The following is a 19,480-nucleotide window of genomic DNA, read 5'->3' as shown; positions in this document are numbered from 1 at the left end:
CTCAACAATCTGAACAACTGGGCATCAGCATGGTGGACAGCTTATTTTCTTTTAACAACCTCCTTAATCATCTCTGGTTACAGATTGACTAGTCTATTAAAATGAAGACAGACATGAGTTGTAAACCTCACGCTCTTTCTGCAACCGAAACTACCACCAAGGTTGTAGCTGGTTGCCTTCTCAAGGTGGTCCTGAAGCCTTCTCCAAGTAGCATTTGGAAGGTAATTTTTCTGAGCATCCTGGTGGCACAGACATCTTAAAATCTGAAAAAGATGAACTGTGGTAAAACATTTACTGACAACTCATAGAATGATAAGTTCCTCCCATCACTAGCAGGAATCCAGTAGAAGTCTTTTGAAACAATTGTTGATTTGAAAGTCCAGTGTCTTGTATCTTAAACCGAGAACACAGTAATGGGATGCAAAGAAATGAGAAACAAAGGAAGATATGTATACATGACTGTAAGCTGATCTTTTAGGAGTCTGCTGAAATCTGCAAACCTTCTTCATTTTGCTCATTTGCCATGATTTGTCACCTTCACCGGGATAAACATAATTATCTCTTTCCCAGTTCTTCTATCACTGCCTGGTCTAAGGTTAGAAAAACAACCTTAACGCTCTTTTGTCTTTGGAGTTTATGCAGGATATTTATGAAGAGGTGACTGGGTGACTTTATCCAGGAGCAACTCATGTGACATATGCCCTTCGTCCGTGGTTCACTAATCAACACCAACTGGCCCGTACCATCTACTCAACAGGCACAAGAATAAACAGTTACTTGGAGTTATCAAATAGATACCCACATTACAGTCACACTGAATGAGTTTATCACTGAATTCCCTTCATCTTTGGGTCTGCAGAACTGATACTGGACATCACATTCCTCCTTGTTTCAGAGGAACTCATCAAAATCTCCAAAAATTATGTTCAGAGATGTCTTCCTTAGCCTGGTGTTCACTGATGCGCTCATGAAGGTGATGTTCTGTGGGCGTCCAAGGATCATCACCTGCTCCAAAGTCTGACCCACCATTGGCTGGCCAGTGGCCAATCAGATAATCTCAATGGCATGAACCAACAGTGGGCTGTGGGCACTGCACTGTGATGTAACAGAACCTGGGACCTGCGGCCATGCTGAGCTAGGACGAGAGGCAGAGGCAGAGAGAGAGAGGAGCCACCCTGAGAAGAAAGGGACCAGGTGGGCTTTTCTCTGTTGGTACCTTGCAGTTTAGCTCTTTTTTTACTGTATGCTTCCAGGTCAACCCCAGATGAACTGCTATAGCTTTCCAATACCTCTTGTTTCTTAGGCCTTCCTAAGTAATCATCTCTCCTTCCTGATACCAGATAACTCTCCCTGAAAGACCACTCCACAATCTTCTGGTAACTTTGTGAACTTAGGCAAGTTACTTAACTTCTCTGGGCATCAGTTTCCCCATCTGTAAAACAGCAACAATAACCCTCCCCCTGTCTCACAGAGTTGCCCTGAGGACCAAAATAACAAATTCATGTGAGAGATTTGTGTATATTGCCTGAAACATAAAGCACACTTAATAACTTAATAACAATGACTGATTATACTGGGTACTTCATTTTTCTGAACACCTACTGGAGGATTGGAATTAGGATGGGGTCCACCTGCATCCAACCTGCTACTCCCTCTGGTTTGGGAGTGGCGCAGTGGTGTGTTAGTTAATAGCAAAAACTCTGGGGCTGGTCTGAGGTTAAGCCTGGTTCTACCACTTACTAGCTGTGTGGCCCTGGGCAAGTTACCTAACTTCTTTGTTCCATAATTTCCTCACTTGTGGGATGATAATAATAGTAACTATCTCATAAAATACATTTTAATAAGAAGGTAATGTATCTAAAATGTTTAAAGCCATGTCTGACACATATTGTGAGTGCTGTACAAAGGTTGGGTATAATTATACTATGTCATCCTCCCAGTTTTCCCCAGCATCCAGACTGGTCATTCTAAATCACAGGTCTCTCCGGGCGCTGCTTCTGCTCCACACCCTTCAGTGACCCCCTCAAAGTGACTTGAAGCTTGTGCTACTTGGCTCAGACATCACACACTAGGGACCTGACCCCTGCCACATCTCCAGCCTCATCTTACTCCACACGGCAGCCACAGATGCACTTTCTCCCCTGGGGCATTAGTCCATTTTCACGCTGCTGATAAAGACATACCCAAGACTGAGTAATTTACAAAGAAAAAGAGGTTTAATGAACTCACAGTTCCACATGGCTGGGGAGGCCTCACAATCATGGTGGAAGGCGAAAGGCACATCTTACATGGCGGCAGAATGAGAGCCAAGTGAAAGGGGAAACCCCTCATAAAACTGTCAGAGCTCATGAGACGTATTCACTACCACGAGAACAGTGTGGAGGAACCTCCCCCATGATTCAATTATCTCCCACCAGGTTCCTCCCACAACACATGGGAATTATAGGAGCTACAATTCAAGATGAGATTTGGGTGTGGACACAGCCAAACCATATCATCCACCCACCCTAGACCTAGACAGATGCTATGGCCTCTGCCTGGCAGTTGTTCCCAGAATCCACGTCTTCTACATTAGAGCAATGACTCCCCTTCATCTTTTGAGTCTCAGCTTAGTGTCCACCTCCTCCAGGAAGCCTGTCTTGACTTGTCAGGTTACATCAGATGCCCACTCTTTAAGCTCATCTCCACCAGACCACTTATCATCTGTGCTGTAATCCTTGGTGTATACATCTGCTTCTCCACTCGTGTTTGTTTGCTTGTTTGTTTGTTTGTTGTGTGTGTGTGTGCTTGGATTCTATATCTGACTAAAGGTTGCCTCATCACCAGGCAAATATTTTTCTCAACTAACAAGAAGCAAGTGGTTCTGGGGTGGGCTTGTACACAGATGTGCTTTGGTCAAGAATTAGGCCGAGGCAGACATCAGGCCTGGTCAAGAATTAGGCCGAGGCAGACATCAGACTCCGTGGGATTAGTGAGCAGGCGTACACCTCCACTTGTTATATAACCTGTTTGTGTAAGCTCATACATGGCTTTACACCACTATTGTCTGTAAAAGGTATAACTAACCTGCTGATGCTGTTCAGGTGCTGTTGGTCTTGGCTCAGCTCAGTATGGCACAGCATGGCACGGCATGGCACAGCACAGCTCGGTGCTGGTGCCCAGAGAGAGAGTGTGAAACTGCTGATGCCTATAAGTGAGAGCTACCCACCTTGAAGGTGGGCAGTTGGGAACCAGGAACTGACTTGTACCTGGAGACAGAAAGAATTAAGCTGTGAACCCTGACAGAGCTGGCCTTGCAGGCCAGGAAGAGCAGCTCCAGGCATGGGGGTGGCAGGAGCCACAGAGCCGGAACAGACAGCTGAGATAAAGGTGGACGGTATGAGAGAGCTGTTGATGAGAGAGCTGCTGAATAAAACCATATTCACCTGCTTGCAGCCCCCCAAGTACTCTCCCCCTCTCCTCCTCTTCCTCCTCCTTATTCTTCACCCCTCCACCTTTTTCTTCTTCCTCTCTCTCTCTCTCCATCCCTCCCTATTGTTAGGAATGTTAATAATGCCCAGAAGTCTCAAGCAAACTTTCTAGCTGCAGGCCTCATTCCCATGCACTAGCACCAAGAGATGCTGAGAGATGGACATCCATGGGCAGGGAGACAGGGCTGGGATAGATGCCGTGTGGCCAACCCAGAGTGCCATCCCTGGGATCCCTGAATTCTGTGAGGATAGGACAGGAAGCTGTGCGTATTCCCTGGAGGTGCTTATTGCCTGTGTATTAATAATAACATTAAAAACAACAGCAAGCATAGTACCTATTTCAGAGTCACTATATTGCAAAGTTCTAGGAGGCTCATTTACCCTGAGTGTCCTGGGACGGGTCCCCTCTGGGAAGGTGTGATTGGAGCTACTACTGCCGTGCATTGGTCCCCACTGTGCAGCGTCTGTACCAATGACCTAATTCATTCCTCACAAAACAGCGTGATGGGAGTGGGTGTAGTTACAACTCCCTTTTATAAATGAGGAAGTGAAGAGTGGGGAGAGTTTTTTCCATAGGGATGAGGGGTTCTGATTTTTTCTGGGCTTTATCATCATTCTTACCTGCAGCCAAAACATGATTATTGTAGGGATTTTCAAACTAGTTGGACCAGGGGCAAGGATAGCAGAGAAGGTTTACTCCCTAAATGCAGGTGGTCCTCTTAGGGTGGCCTAAGGGTCTAACCTCACCTGGAGCAATTCAACTTCTGCAGTTTGCCAGCTACTTGATTAATAGCCACTGTCATTCACTCTGGCCTCAATATAAACCCAGGTGTTGAGCAATTAAAGTCCTAGGGAAAGATGTATAGAGTTTGTTCTCCTTGAAAATCATAAGCATCACCAGTCAACAATACAGGCTCACACAGCAAGGCAGAGAAATCTGGATGATTGGCAGCTACTTGTGTGTCTCTTCTATAATGCAGGGTCATCACTGACTGTCCAAGGGCTTCAGTTTGCAGACCCTGTGCATGTGGGCAGGGCCGTGTGGTTAGTTCCCATCAAAAGATGTGAGCAGATCGGTGTGTTTCACTTCAGAGATAAGGACTTTCTATGCTGAAGAGATGGGCATCTGAAAGAGAGGAAATCCATCAGAAGGGAGAGATTCCTTCTCACACTCTTCTTTTTTTGCAATGACTTTAGAAGCCATGTGTTGGCTATGATGAAGCTACAAGAGGGAATGCATCAGATCCCTTGAGTCACCATGTGAGAGAGAGGGCTGTGGATGAAAGCAGCCAGAGACAAAGCAAGAGCATTGGGCTGTATATCAAAAAACAAACAAATAAACAAAAAAATCCCATGCCTTTCTTGCTGGGCTACTGATAGGTGGGGGATGGTTGTTACAGGACGTTAGCCTATCTGGATAATACACATACCCTGTCTCTATGACCTGAACTAGTTTAAAGAGGAAAGAAGCTCAACATCCAGTTAATATCTGGTTACTGACCAGTTTCAATACAACAGTTTTATTTGTGTTTTATTTCAACCAACAAATTTGTGTGTAGATGCAAACAAATATGCACAATTATACCTTTCTGCTCATTGCAATGATATAGAAAAACAGTACATAGAATGATCCCTGAATTGTGAATCTTTCAGGGTATTGGCAGGAAACACATGATGCACTAAAAAGGGGAAAGTGATGAGAGTCTTGGGAACAGACTATTTGCATAGGCGAGAGGAGACTTGAAGGTAAAACAAGGAACAGGGAAGCACATCAGGGTGACAGTAGGAAGCCCACTAGCTCTGAGTCAGAAGAGAATGGAAAGGAATATGTGAGTGGAGCCCAGCGGGAGATGCAACTATAGGATCTGGACACCCAATAGGAGCTGTGGTCTCTGGTAAAACAACTCAGGCTCTGCCACCTATGGCCAAGCAGACAATGTGGTAGGCACCTTGATATGCTGCTATCCAGACCCTCTTTTGATGAAAGGTGTGTTGCTGCAGCTTCAGGGAGTGCTGTCACGATATGTAGACTCCAGCTGCAGCCCCTCCAGGGAGTGCCTGAGTTGTTGAGAGTCATCATCTCCAAGGGCAAGCCCCTTCCCAGTGGGCCCACAAACAGTGACCAATTGCCCTGGAAGTATAAAGGCCTGACCATCTCAGCCCACCTTGGGGAAATCGCTAGGACCATCCTAGCTCCCAAGCTCACTCCAGAGTTGGCCATGCTTTTCTGGGCCTGCTTCACAGCTCAATATTTCCCTCTGCCCACTCCTGCTTCCCTTCCTTCCTTTCCAAGGAGTGGGTCCCAAAGTCACTCCCTAATAAGCACCCTGCACACTAACCTCCATTGCAGAGTCTTCGTTCTCAGTGAACCATCCAGCGATGGGGCAGGAAAGTGGGGTTGCAAACACCCTGACCTCTCCCTCTCTTCCTGCTCTTTTATCTGCAGGCACCACTCATTGGCGAAACCCAACTGAAAGCAAGAGGGTGAGGAAACTGAGGAGATTTTCAGAACTTGTTTAAAATAGAGCTGGACAAGGGTGGGAATGCATGTTTGTTCTTTTAACCATAAGAAGAAATCACATGTCTAGGGATGAAGGAGAGTGGGAAGCCATTAGCTGACAGTGTAACAAAAGCAGTGCCCCTGATGACAACAAGTATCTGGATAATAATCTGTTCCAGATGAACAGCCAGATGCCGATGAGAGTGTATACAGTCCCTTGTTAATATGAATCTGTTTTTCTTGCGTGGTTTCCTTTAAGAATCAAAACATCAGAGCAAAACGTGGGTGATGCATGTTATCCACAGACTCATGTTCCTGTAGTAGGATCTCTCATTCCAGACAAAAATCTAGAGGTCACCCTGCAACCCAGGGTTGTCCCCAGGATGCTCCAGTCTGGTCAGTGAGCATCCATCATGCATGTGCCCAGCAGTGGGTTGGTTTGCATGTGGCACACCTGAGACCCTAGTGGCCTACAGATGTATTTGTTTATCCTGTACATTATTTAGAAAATGAAGTGTTTGGCAACATTTGCAGATTGGAAGATTTTTAATAAAAATATGGAATTGTGGTTTCCTATCAGGAGAACCCGCTCCCAATGTTTAACGTGGGTTCTTTTCTATTTCCTAAGTGTCTCAGCTGGGTTGAGAAATAAAGGGAAAGAGCACAAGACAGAGAAATTTAAAGCTGGGTGTCCAGGGCAGACATCACATGTCGGCAGGATCTGTGAGGTTCCCCGAGCCGTAAAACCAGCAAGTTTTTATTAGCGATTTTCAAAAGGGGAGGGAGTGCACGAATAGGGTGTGGGTCACAGAGATCACATACTTCACAAGGTAATAAAACATCACAAAGCAAATGGAGGCAGGGTGAGATCACAGGACCACCGGATGAGAAGAAATTAAAATTGCCAATGAAGTTCCAGGCACGCATTGTCAGTGATAACATCTTATCAGGAAACAGGGTTTGAGAGCAGACAACCTGTCTGACCAAAATTTATTAGGTGGGAATTTTTCTCCACCTGATAAGCCCGGGAGCGCTATAAGAGACCCGGGCTTATTTCATCCCTTTGGGCTTCGACCATAAAAGACGGGACGCCTTAAAAAGGGGCCGTCTATAAGCCTACCTTCAGGGCGCATTCTCTTTCTCAGGGATGTTCCTTGCTGAGAAAGAGAATTCAGCGCTATTTCTCCTATTTGGTTATGAAAGAGGAGGAATACAGCTCTGTTCCATCCAGCTCACTGGCGGCCAGTTCAAAGTTACCTCTCTTGTTCCCCGAACATCGCTGTTATCCTGTTCTTTTTTTTTAAGATGCCCAGATTTCATATTCAAACACACATGCTTTACAAACAATTTGTGCAGTTGACACAATTAAGGGTCCTGAGGCGACATTCATCCTCCTCAGTTTACAAAGAAGATGATGGGATTAAGAGATTAAAGTAAAGCCAGGTATAGCAAATCACAAGGATATTCATTGGGGAAGTGATAAGTGTCCATGAAATCTTCACAATTTATGTTCAGAGATTACAGTAAAGACAGGCATAAGAAATTATCAAAGTATTAATTTGGGGAACTAATAAATGTCCATGAAATGTTCACAATTTATGTTCTTCTGCCGCGGCTTCAGTCGGTCCCTCTATTCAGGGTCTCTGACTTCCTGCAACAGTTTCCCTTGGAAAGGCCAATGCTCTAGTGCCACTTGGACTCCAAGCCCGCTGAGTAGCAAGTGTCCTGCATTCCCCACCTCTCCCTATTGCTCCCGCCACAGAAGCTCAGTGTTAGATGCTGTTTATCATTGCACATGAGCAGACCTAAGGGAAGAGCACAGTATTTCTTCTACCAAAGTCCCTGTCCAAGTGGGAAAATAAAAAGTAGTGTGGACCAGGTGTTTCAAGAAAAGTGGGAAGGAGCATATTTCTTTGAGGCAATGATCAATATTCCTTCATGCCCCGTATGCAATTGTGTCTGTGCGATAAGGGTATATTATACTCCACTTGTTTACTTTCCAGCTTGGCATGAGGTTATTTCTGCTTGGAATCCTGCTATGGGGCTCTATATTATACCAGAGCCACTGGAAGGAGTAACAGTCATGTAGGAGAAGAAAAACTCATAGGAAACACTTGTTGACTGAACAATTCATGGAAATTTTATGCAGACTAATAAAAATCCGTGCAGGGAAATACAAATACAAACCTAGGCTTTCAACTGGCTGGTTCAAATATTCAGAGATCGGAGCAGATAATATGAGCTGGAACAGAAAGGGAAGCCTCCTGGAAACCGTGAAAGACTGGGTTAGGAACAGCAGATTAGGCTTGTACTTTTTAGCTTCTTCATCATAATCCATAATAAGAAATAATGCTGGACATGGTGGCTCAGAGCTGTAATCCCAGCACTTTGGGAGGCCAAGAGGAGGATCCCTTGAGGCCAAGAGTTCCAGACTACACTGTGCAACACAGCAAAACCCCATGTATACAAAAATAAGAAATAAAAAAGCTAGCTGGGCATGGTGGTGCACGCTTGCAGTCCCAGTTACCTGGGAGGCTGATACAGAAGGATGACGTGAGCCCAGGAGCTCAAGACTGCAGTAAGCCATGATGGAGCCACAGCACTCCAGCTTGGACAACAGAGCAAGACCCTCTCTTTAAAAGAAAAAGAAATACATTTTACATTAGTATTTATCCACCCCCACATACACACACAAACACAAATACAAACACCTATACAATTTAAACCAAAATTTAAGAATATACACCTTTGTTCCAAGAATACACCCTGATATATTTTATTCTATTCCATGTGTTTTAAAAATGATGGTGGTCCATAAATTGATGTCATTGATTACTAATAGTTGACCCACAGTTTACACCCAGGAAATAGTAATACCCACTGAATTCAGTACCTGCAGTTGGAACATTCTACAGCCCAGAAATATTTCAGGTCTAGCTCTTTTCTCCTCTTTTCTGAATTTTCCCTGTCTCAGGCTCTGTAAGACCTGCCCATCAGGGAGGATGATGCCTCCACGGCACAGATCTGGGTTTTTAAGCATTTAACTGATGACTCATTTGATGAATCTTTGATTTTTCTGGTAAGCATGAGACCTCTCAAAGCTGCTGACCTCTCATGTCAAGAGGTTGTTTCCTGTCTCAAGGTGTCCAAGGAACATTCGAGGCGAGAAATCATTGCCAAAACTAATGTCATGAAGTTTTCTCCTGTGTCTGCTTTCATGCATTTTAGAGTTTCAAATCTTATATTTACATTTTGAATTCATTTTGAGTAGATTTTTGTGTACAGCGTAAGATAAGGGCCCCATTTAATTCTTTTGCATGTGGCTATCCAGTTTCTCAAAACCATTTGTTGAAGAGATCCTCTCACCATTGGGTATTCTTGGCACCCTTGCAGATGATCAGCTGATGATATGTGTATGGATGTGGCACCAAAGGCAGAGGAAACACAAGCAAAAATGGATACTTGGGACTACGTCATATTGACAGGCTTCTGAATAGCAAAGGAAATAAGCAACAAAGTGAACAGGTGACCTACAAAATAGGAGAAAATGTTTGCAAAACATATATCTGAAAGGGATTGAATGTCCAAAAATATAAGAAACTCCCACAACTCAATAGCAAAACAAACAACTCAATTTAAAAATAGGCCAAGGGCTGGGCGCGGTGGCTCATGCCTGCAATTTCGGCACTTTGGGAGGCTGAGGCAGGCGGATCACTTCAGTTCAGGAGTTCAAGACCAGCTTGGCCAACATGGTGAAACTCTGTCTCTACTAAAAATAAAAATAAATAAATAAATAAATAAAAGCCAAGCATGGTGGTGTGTGCCTGAAATCCCAGCTATTCAGGAGGCTGAGACACAAGAATCGCCTAAACCCAGGAGGCAAAGGCTGCAGTGAGCCAAGATCGTGCCACTGCACTCCAGACTGGCCACAGAGTGAGACTCTGTCTTTAAAGAAAACAAAAATATAGGCCAAGCATTTGATTGTATGTTTTTCCAAAGAAGACACACAAATGGCTAATAGGTATATGAAAAGATGTTCAACATTACTAATTACCAGGGGAATGCAAATTGAAACCGCAATGAAATATCACCTCACACTTCCTAGGATGACTATTATAAAAATAAAATAAAAGGTAAGGGTGGCAAGGATATGGAGAAATTGGAACTCTTGTACACTGTTGGAATAAATGTAAAATGGTACAGCCACTATAGAAAAATATGGAGGTTGCTCAAAAAAATTAAAAAGAGAAACTATATTCCAGCAAGTCTACTTCTGGGTATATGAAAAAAAAAAAGAATTGAAATTAAGATCACAAAAAGATATCTGCACACCCATGTTCATTTTAGCATTATTCACAATATCCAATATTTGGGGGAAAAAACCTAAATATCCATAAATGGATGAATGGATCAAGAAAATATGGCATATACACGCAATGGAATATTATTCAGCCTTATAAAAGAAGGAAATTCTGCAGTGTGCAATAACAAATGAATCTGGAGGACAATATGCTGAGTGAAACAACTGCTGTTTACATGAGATATCTAAAATTAACTCAGGGAAGCAGAGTAGAGCAGTGGTTTCCAGGGGCTGCGGAGATGGGGGAGGGGAAACAGGTATCAAGTTTCAGTTATGCAATACAAATGGGTTCTAGAGATCAAAAAGAAAATAAATGTATTAATTGGCTCACACGAAAGAAAAGTTTTGTGTATTGGTTTTAAGTGCCGCTTGATCAAGAGATTCAAATAAAGATTGAAATCTCCCTGTCTCCCTCTTTTCCTCCCTCTCATGAACTCTTGGCTCTGTGTTCCCATGTTCTGGCTTCAATTTCAAAATCTCTATTTTGGAAAATCAAGGCTGAGGTGCTACTGGGATCCCATCCCCTGAGTAGCTTCAGTCCCATCCCCTTCAGATGAGACACCCTCCTCTGCCTGACTGCAATCTTCTTGAGGAACCTGGGGGTTATCAACTGCAGAGACAGAGGGAATGATACTGAGTGGGCAAAGACAGCAGATATCAGCCACCCCCAACCATAACTTCTGCTGGAAATATGTTCCCCTGGGGCTAAAAAATTGTATCAGAAAAGCCAGCAAATATACACCCCTGGTCTGAGTCTCAAGTCCTCTCTGTGACAAGTGTGCTCCTTCTTAGGGGACATTTCTCCACCTGGCCAAAGAAAATCATTGTCATTAGGCAGCTCCCTTATTAAAAATCAGCAGACGGCAATGGAATCAACTGCTCTTATTAACACTCATATTCTTCTCCGGCTCAGTCCCTGGTAATTTTCTTTGCCAGGAAAGAAGGAAGGCAGGAGGTATTCCCAAATCAAGTCTGTGGTGCCTAACAGGATTAATCTCATGGAACGGTCAGCATTTGTAGCAGAGATGCCCTATTACACCCTTTGGGTTGTCCATGGGCAGACAGCATGATTCCTAAGGTTTTCAGAGCCAGTGCAATTCCCATGCAAGTGTGTGTGTGTGTGTGTGTGTGTGTGTGTGGTGCATACTTTTTTCTTTGTAACTTCATTTTCTTTGTGACTTTGTCTTCTCTGACCACATCTAAGATTCCTTCATATGAAATAGCTAAAAAGGTGGAAGGTAATGTTTGAATTGTTTATTATGGAGTGGGGAAGGGAGCTGGGGGTAGTGGCTGGTATAAGTCCCAGAGTCCAAAGAGCCAAGAACTAGGAGCTCCAACGTCCAAAGGCAGGAGAAGATGATGCTTCAGCTCAAGAACAAAAAGAGAGAGGGAGATTTCACCCGCCATCATTTTGCTCTATTCAAGCCCTCAAGGAATCTTTATTCAGTCTACTGATTCCAATGTCAATCTCTTCCAAAAACACCCCCAGAAATAATGCTCCACCCACCATCTGGGCATTCCTTAGTCCAGTCAAGAAGATAAACATTTTCTCTCTTGTATGTTTAAGTTTCTCAAAATTCATCCACTTTGCAGGCTGTGTTTAGGACTCAAATACCAGTTTACATTCACATCAGACTTTCAACCACTGGTCCAGAGCAGAGCATCTTTCTCCAGGACAGGTTGACCTGCTGCTGTTCCCCTTCTCCCCTGGAGGGACAGCCTGTGAGCCTGAGCCCACTGGTGTCTCTTTCTAGAGGACACAGTGTTATCCAATGTGTCCCTGTGGCAGACTGCAGCTAAGGAGACACAGAGTTCTGCATCTAGCACCAAACTGAACTTGAAGTCTCTGTTCACAGACTCTCAGCCCCTCCCTCCCTCCCTGTCTGGGTGGGGCTTGTGGAGGATGAGTGAGCTTCCTATAAGGACCACACTCTTGCTCTTCCCATCAATGCTGGGTTCTTGCAGGATCACAGGTCTCTTTGTGTGCATTCTTCCTCCTGTCTGGAATGACATTTTCCTTCTCTTCCCAGCTACTCTTTTCTCATCCTTTGAGTTCAACAGATGTCTCTTTTGGTTGCAAGCAACAGAAGCCCAAACAGAAAAGGTTCAGACCAAAGGGAAATTTATGGGCTCCTGAAACCATATGTCAGAGAGAGATTGGGCCAGGGCTGGGGTATGACCCTGGCTCTTTCTCAGTTTCTCCTTGCCCCTTCTGTCTGTCCTGCAGCCTCACACTCAGACAGGATTCTTTCAAGAATTGCAAACTTGGCTGAAGACGCTTCTTGTCCCATTTCTTACCACCCACGTACAGGATGGGGGTGATAGTCCCAATTCTCTGACTCTCACCCAGGAGTTAGGAATTCCTTAAGGTAAGGAGTCATTTCTGATTCAATTTGGTACATACTGTGTCAAGCAGAAAGCGTGGTATTTGTAATTATCGAACACCTGCTGGCTGAGTAAACGGAGAATGTCAAAATGGTAATTTGATCAGAAAAAATTAGTCAAATGTGAAAAAAAAACTAAAATGTGCTTTTTGTTTCTGTTAGATGGTGACAATGGGTTGATTAAACCCACAGGTTTGTTTTTCTAAATTAATGTCAAACTCCCATTTGAGTCGTGTTTTGTCATTTATGAGGAGCTTTCACACAAGCCCATGTAATTCTCACACCACCTGCCTGAGCAGGTGGGTCATTTCGTGTGTTTCTGGGTTTGGTGACGGACTCCCAGAAGCTGGAGCCCACCACACCTGGATGTCTCATGGGGGTGTCTGGTGGAAGTTTCTAACTTCTGGGGTCCTTAATCTCCTCATCTATGATATGCGGGAAAGACCAGCAGTAACAGATTCCATCCCCACCCGCAAGCATGTTGTAAGGATGGACGAGATGCTATAACGAATTGCCACCACCAGCGCCTTAAAACAGTACTGATTTATTCTCTCGCACTTTCATAGGTCGGAATTCCAGGATAGGCTTCACGGGGCTAAAATCAAGGCATCTGAAGGGTGGTGCTTCTCTCCAGAGGCTCCAGGGTAAGATACTTCCTTGCTCATTCAGGTTGCTGGCAGAATTCAGCTTCTTTCACTGTAGAACTGAGGTCCCCCCTTCCCCGCTGGCTGTCGGCTGAGGGCCATGTTTTTTTGACACAGAGTCTTGCACTGTCACCCAGGCTGGAGTGCAGTGGTGCGATCTCGGCTCCTGAGTTCAAGCGATTCAGCCTCCCGAGTACCTAGGACTACAGGCCCCTGCCATCACGCCCGGCTAATTTTTTGTATTTTTTAGAACAGACGGTCTAGATCTCCCAACCTCGTGTGATCCACCTGCCTTGGCCTCCCAAAATGCTGGGATTATAGGCGTCAGCCACCGTGCCCGGCCAGCTGAGGGCCATTTGCAGCTTCTGGAGGCCATCAACACTCCTCAGCTCATGGCTCCTTCTTCCATATTCAAACCCAGCAATGCCAAGTCAAGTCCCTCTCACCCTCCAAATCGCTCCTTCCTCCTCTGCTGCATCTCTAGGACTCTTCTGATTCACTCTCCTCTTCTGATCCGCCATCCTGGATCACCCAAGATAATCTCTTTATTTTCAGGTCAGTTCAATGCCATGTGACAGACATATCCTCAGGCATAAAGGCAGCTGGGAGAAGATCCCAGGGGCCCAAATCCCACCTACCGCAGGGACTTAGGCTTCCCACATGTGAATCTAAGCACTGTGCTTCTAGAGACTCGGTTTGTCACGGCTGAGAAATACGGCGATTGCAAGAGCAGATTTGGATGCCAAACTTGGCCAGGGTGAATCCCATCTCCAACAGCTCCTAGTTGTGTGATCTGGGGAAAGTCACTTACTGCTGAATACCTCAGTTTCCCCACCTGAAATATGGATACGATAATTATGTTTTTCCTTCATAGATCCTTTATGAAGATGAAATATAACTGTCAGCTATAATCATTATCACCATATTTGCACAAGCATTTGCATTTATTCATTTTACTGGTGTCCTTTCTACCTATTGCTGAAAAACTGTCTCTAGAACAGTTTATAATCATCCCAAGGACAAGGCAGGGATGATGCTAATGACCTTTTACTTTGAGTAGAAAGTATTTTACCTACATTACCTAAAAGTACACTCCACACACACACACACACACACAAACAGCCTGTGAAGTGGATGCTCCCATTTAACAGATGAGAAAACTGAGGTGAGGAGAGGTAACGGGCTTGTTGCATATCCTTGAATGTCCCAGACCAGCGGGGGTGGGGTTAGTCTGCCCTGATGAGGAAGAGGGACGTGGGAACTCTATGAGGCATCAGTACAAGTTGTATTTTTTGTAGATAAAATAATTTCTACTCAAAGTAAAAGGTTGTTATCATCATCCCTGCCTTGTACTTGAGATGATTGTAAACTCTGTTCTAGAGATAGATATCTAGTAATAGGTAGAAAAGACACCCGTGAAATAAATAAGTGCAGACGTCTGTGTAAATAAGGTGATAATAATTACAGCTGACATATATTTTTCATCTTCACAAAAGGCCTGTGAGGGAGATACAGGCCCAGCAGCCACACTGACATACAGAGCTGCAGTTTCATACGGAAATGAGTTTACAGCTCAGGTTGTGGGGAATAAAAGGTTGAGTTGAGAAACTTTGAAAGCACTGGACCAGTGATTTCCAACTCTGGCTGCACCTTAGAATCAAGTGGACAGCTGGAAAAACAGACCAAGGTCCAGCCCCGACCCCAGTGAGATTCCAACTGAAATAATCTGGCACGAGATCGACTGACAATATTTTTTTAAAGCTCTCCAATGAGATTCTAAGACCCTCACATCTCAAAAAAAAGGAAGGAAGGATTTTTTGACTCTCTCTCTCTCTCTTTGAGATAGGGTCTCATTTTGTTGCCCAGGCTGGAGTGCAGTGATGCCATCTCACTGTAACCTCGATCAATCAATCCTCCCACCTACCACCCCTGGCTAATTAATTTCTTGGCTCTCTCTTGACTCTGCTGGGTGTTTTTTCTTCAGGTTGTTTTTGTTTTGTTGTATTTTTTCTTCCCACCTTTGTCTTTCCTGTTAGAGGTTTTTCTCCGGTGTTCAGGAGCCCTTTGCTGACTCTTCACATTTAAAGGTGAGAAACCGGCCGGGCACAGTGGCTCGCACCTTTAATCTCAGCACTTTGGGAGGCTGAGGCCAGCGGATCATGAGGTCAGGAGATCGAGACCATCCTGGATAACATGGTGAAACCCCATCTCTATTAAAAATACAACAACAACAACAACAATAAAATTGGCCAGGCATGGTGGCAGGCACCTGTAGTCCCAGCTACTTGGGAGGCTGAGCCAGGAGAATGGCATGAACCCAGGAGGCAGAGGTTGCAGTGAGCCAAGATTGCGCCACTGTACTCCAGCCTGGGCAACAGAGTGAGACTCCATCTCAACAACAACAACAAAAAAAAGTGAGAAACTGAAAAGCCTCCCTGAAACTCTGGGTCCAATAGCAGGGCCTGATAAGTGGGGGACGTTTCTGGAGGGTGATGTGGCTGGGCTGGCTCATTTCAGGGTCACTGTCAGTATTCACAACTTCCTGTTTGTTATTTCCACCCAGGCTCCTCTGTCTCCACAGAGATTCCAGCCTGGAGGGAGGGCGCAGAGGGAGCTGGTGAGCCTGGCTGCCTGCATTCTGCAGCTGACCTCCAGAAGTGACCAGGGCAGCATCCAGGCTGGTAGGGGGATGGTATCCAGAGGTTCTAGAGACTCTTAGGGAATCTGCCACACTCATGCCTCCATTTTCAGTTGGTCATGGTTCCCCCTACACCTGAGATTTTTCGGTTCTCTGCATAATGAACTTAACCCAGTTTTGGTTGCCCCCAGTGCCGGGTTAACCTGTCTTTGGTTGGCTAAGTCAGTAACTATTTAATCCATTTTGCAACCCTCAAATTCTATCACTGCCATTGTCTCTCCCTTTGCTTTGTTCTTGTGGGTTTATGTCATCTCCCACTTTTAAAATAAAATGACTTTCCTATATTTTAATGGTATTTCTGAAGAAAGTGAAGTAAAGCAATGGAAATAAGTATGTTTACCTAGAGCCTACATGAACCTTTTATTTGAACACACAGATGAGAGAGATGGCGGGGAAATTATGTTGACAATTCAGTGCTGCCCCTGAAGACACAGGTCTCTCTCCGGGCTACAGTGGAAAACCACTGCCCTCAGGAGGTAGTAGTGAGGTGGGGCTGGGCACCTACTGGCTGGGTGATGTTAAGCAAGTGACTTGGCCTGTCTGGATCACAGTTTCTCCATCTGGAAAATGAGGATGGTCACAGTGTTTTCTCTGGCCTGGGGTCACTGTGAGGATTAAATGAGTTAACAAATGGAAACCCCTATAACAATATCAGGCACCTAATAATGCTGTGCGTGCTATTTTAGTGTTATTACTCTTTGGTTTCAGGTAGAGGAAAGGTTCTCATTTGCATAGACTGAAGAGCACTTGCTCAGTTTGTTACCAGCTGCAGAACAGTTTCATCAAGTCAGGAAAGACAAAACTCAGCTCCATATGATTCTAACTGCTCCTCCTTCTTTTCTCATCCATTTGTTCTTGACCCCCAAGATATGAGTTAGGGAAGCACAATCTCTTTTTTATTTTACGGCCTTGTTTTCCTCGGTTGGTGTCACACCGTTAAACCGAATGCCCAGCCCAGCCTTTAGACATTCAGCGTAGCTGGGACTTCAATATCTCTGCCGATGGATGAGGGCAACAGCCGTCAAGAATGTGGCTTAAAGTGAAATCCCCTTTTCATGAGCCCGTGAAGACAAATGACAGGAGTCAACTGCCACCAGTCAAAAGGGCTATTAGCATTTTCTTTATTTGAGAAATATTTCAGGCACTTCTTTAACTGCAGCCCAGTCAGCTCGCTGGGTATTTTGTATGTGACATCCTTCCGAGTCTTGCTCAGCTGTCTGAAACCAGGCCAGGGAGTGACTACAGAAAAAGTACTGTTGGAGTAAACAGACAGCAACTGGATTGGATTAAATGGTTCATTTGACATTTAAGAGTCCCTCTGATGCCACTCTTCAGGTTGTACTCCTGCTGAAATGTTGTCATGAACTTATTCTGGCCCCTGTCTTTTGCTAAAAGTCAACTTACTTGAGAGTCAAATTTAAATTTGGAAGTATTTCCAGCACAAATTTTTGACTTCTATTGAAAAATCAGAAACTCTGACCCTACTGGCCCCACCTGCCTCCATGGAAGGAATCAGCTGGGGAGCCAGTGCCCTTTCAGATGGGGCCATCCACCCACAGTCCTCACCACTCACTGTTCTCTAAATATATTACATGACTGGTCCCTGAAGTCCTCTGGATGTGTGACCCCTTCTCACATTTACTCATCAAAAACATTAATCACTTGCTATGTTACAAGAACTGTACTAAGCCCTGGAAATGCAGAGAGGGACAGAACATCATCCTCTTACTCAAATAACTCAGAGTCAATCACAGGAAACGTGTAGAAAAGAGCCAGATCTAATCAAGTGATATATGGGTCACAGCTCCAAGCTATGAGAACCTGGAGAAGAGGCTTATTGCAATTGCATTGGTCAGAGGGAAATTCACAGGGCACATGATGCCTATAATAGGCAGAAATAATCTAAGCAAAGAAGCAAGGACCTTTCATCCAGGCATAAGGAGAAGAGTGAACTAAAAGAACATCGTAGCATCGTGAAACTGCAAGCATTTCCTAACCCTCTAATGACTCCAACCTTGGGAGCACTTAATGGCTCAAGTGTAATTTAAAGTCTTTTAATACTTTTCTGTAAACCCCAGGTTATTTAATGCTATCTTGTTCACTTAACTTTCTATTTTACAGCAATGGGCCGCCCAGCTGACTACAGTTCCACAGGAATAGGGGCTGTGTTATTCACTTTTCATCCACATACGTGCTGGGCTCATGAGGTGACCCAGCTATGGGCTTTAACTGCTGGTATGGCTGCCTATCTGAGTGTGTGCACTAAGAGGAGAATTTCAACAAAAATGAAGAAAAAGCAAAGGCTATACCCTTGGTTACACATTCTTCTGACTCCAGACTATGATGCTCTCACTGTCAGAGTGGAGGATTATCTACTCTGGATGCCACAATGAGTACAATGTCAGGGGGGAAGAAAAAAAAACCACAGGTGTACTTTACTTTTTGTTTAATGAATCTGCTAGGGTTTGCATGTGGCCCCCAAAGTTTATGTGTTGGAAAGTTAATCCCCAATGCAATAGTATTGAGAGGAGCGGTCTTTAATAGGTTACGATCACTCTGCTCTCATGAGTGGATTAATGTCCTAGCTCAGGAGTGGGTTTCTACAAATGTAAGTTTGTCCCTCTCTTACACCCTCTCACTCTGCCCTCACTTGCCCTCGGCCTTCTGCCACGGGATGATGCAGTAAGAAGGCCCTCACCAGATGCCACTGCTATGCTCTTGCACTTCCCAGCCTCCAGAACCATGGGCCAATGAATTTCTATTCTTTATAAATGAGCTGTCTCAGGTATTCTGTTATAGCATCACAAAAAAATGAATAAATGAAAGAGATGTGGAAATCGTTCCTCAAAATGAAAGAAAGTGAGATTTTAAAAGCTGTTTCTCTAATCCAGAAGTTGGCAAACATTTTCTGTAAAGAGTTATACAGTAAATATTTTAGGTCTCTGTTGCACCTAAACATAACATCATGCTCAGTGTTTCTGTTATAAGGTTATTAGATTCTCTCATAAGGTGAAAGTAGCCACAGACAATATGCAAATAAATAAAGACGGCTTAGTTCTAATATAACTTTATTTAGAGACACTGAAATTTCCATTTTGTTATTTGCATGCATTACAAAATAATATCTTGTTTCAATTTAAACATTTAATAATATAAAAGTAATTCTTAATCCATAGCTCATACAAAACTAGGTGGTATGTTAGATTTGGACTTCAGAAGACCATTTCCTGAGCCCTGCTAAGTCAATTTAAGCAGATTCTCAGCTCCTGGAGCTCAGCTGTGGAAAGGTAATCAACTCTTGAGTGTAGACCTTCTGTCTTTCATTAACAGAAACTAATATATATGGGAAAATCAATCTGTTTTAACTTAATCTAATGTGGTTATTAAAGGCTCCTCTCCCTTTATTATCTAATGCGAAGTACAG

At 44.2% G+C, this 19,480-nt stretch overlaps 1 long non-coding RNA gene across 2 annotated transcripts; it reads left to right on the top strand.

Annotated features, from left to right (window-relative positions):
- The first annotated feature begins 1,101 nt into the window (after positions 1 to 1,101).
- LOC103876144 lies at positions 1,102 to 19,244 on the top strand. 2 transcript variants are annotated; one of them, XR_001893061.3, is made up of 4 exons: positions 1,102 to 1,194; positions 13,281 to 13,358; positions 16,765 to 18,484; positions 19,233 to 19,244. It is a non-coding gene; the product is annotated as an uncharacterized LOC103876144 (long non-coding RNA). The 2 variants fall into 2 exon arrangements; XR_004176242.1 differs by lacking the exon at positions 19,233 to 19,244 and having other exon boundaries at positions 18,178 to 19,216.
- Positions 19,245 to 19,480: the final 236 nt, after the last annotated feature.

Source organism: Papio anubis, chromosome 9, assembly GCF_008728515.1.
Source record: "Papio anubis isolate 15944 chromosome 9, Panubis1.0, whole genome shotgun sequence".
Taxonomy (NCBI): Eukaryota; Metazoa; Chordata; class Mammalia; order Primates; family Cercopithecidae; genus Papio; species Papio anubis.
The sequence above is the reverse complement of the archived record's forward strand: the minus strand, read 5'-3'. Positions and strand labels throughout refer to the sequence as shown.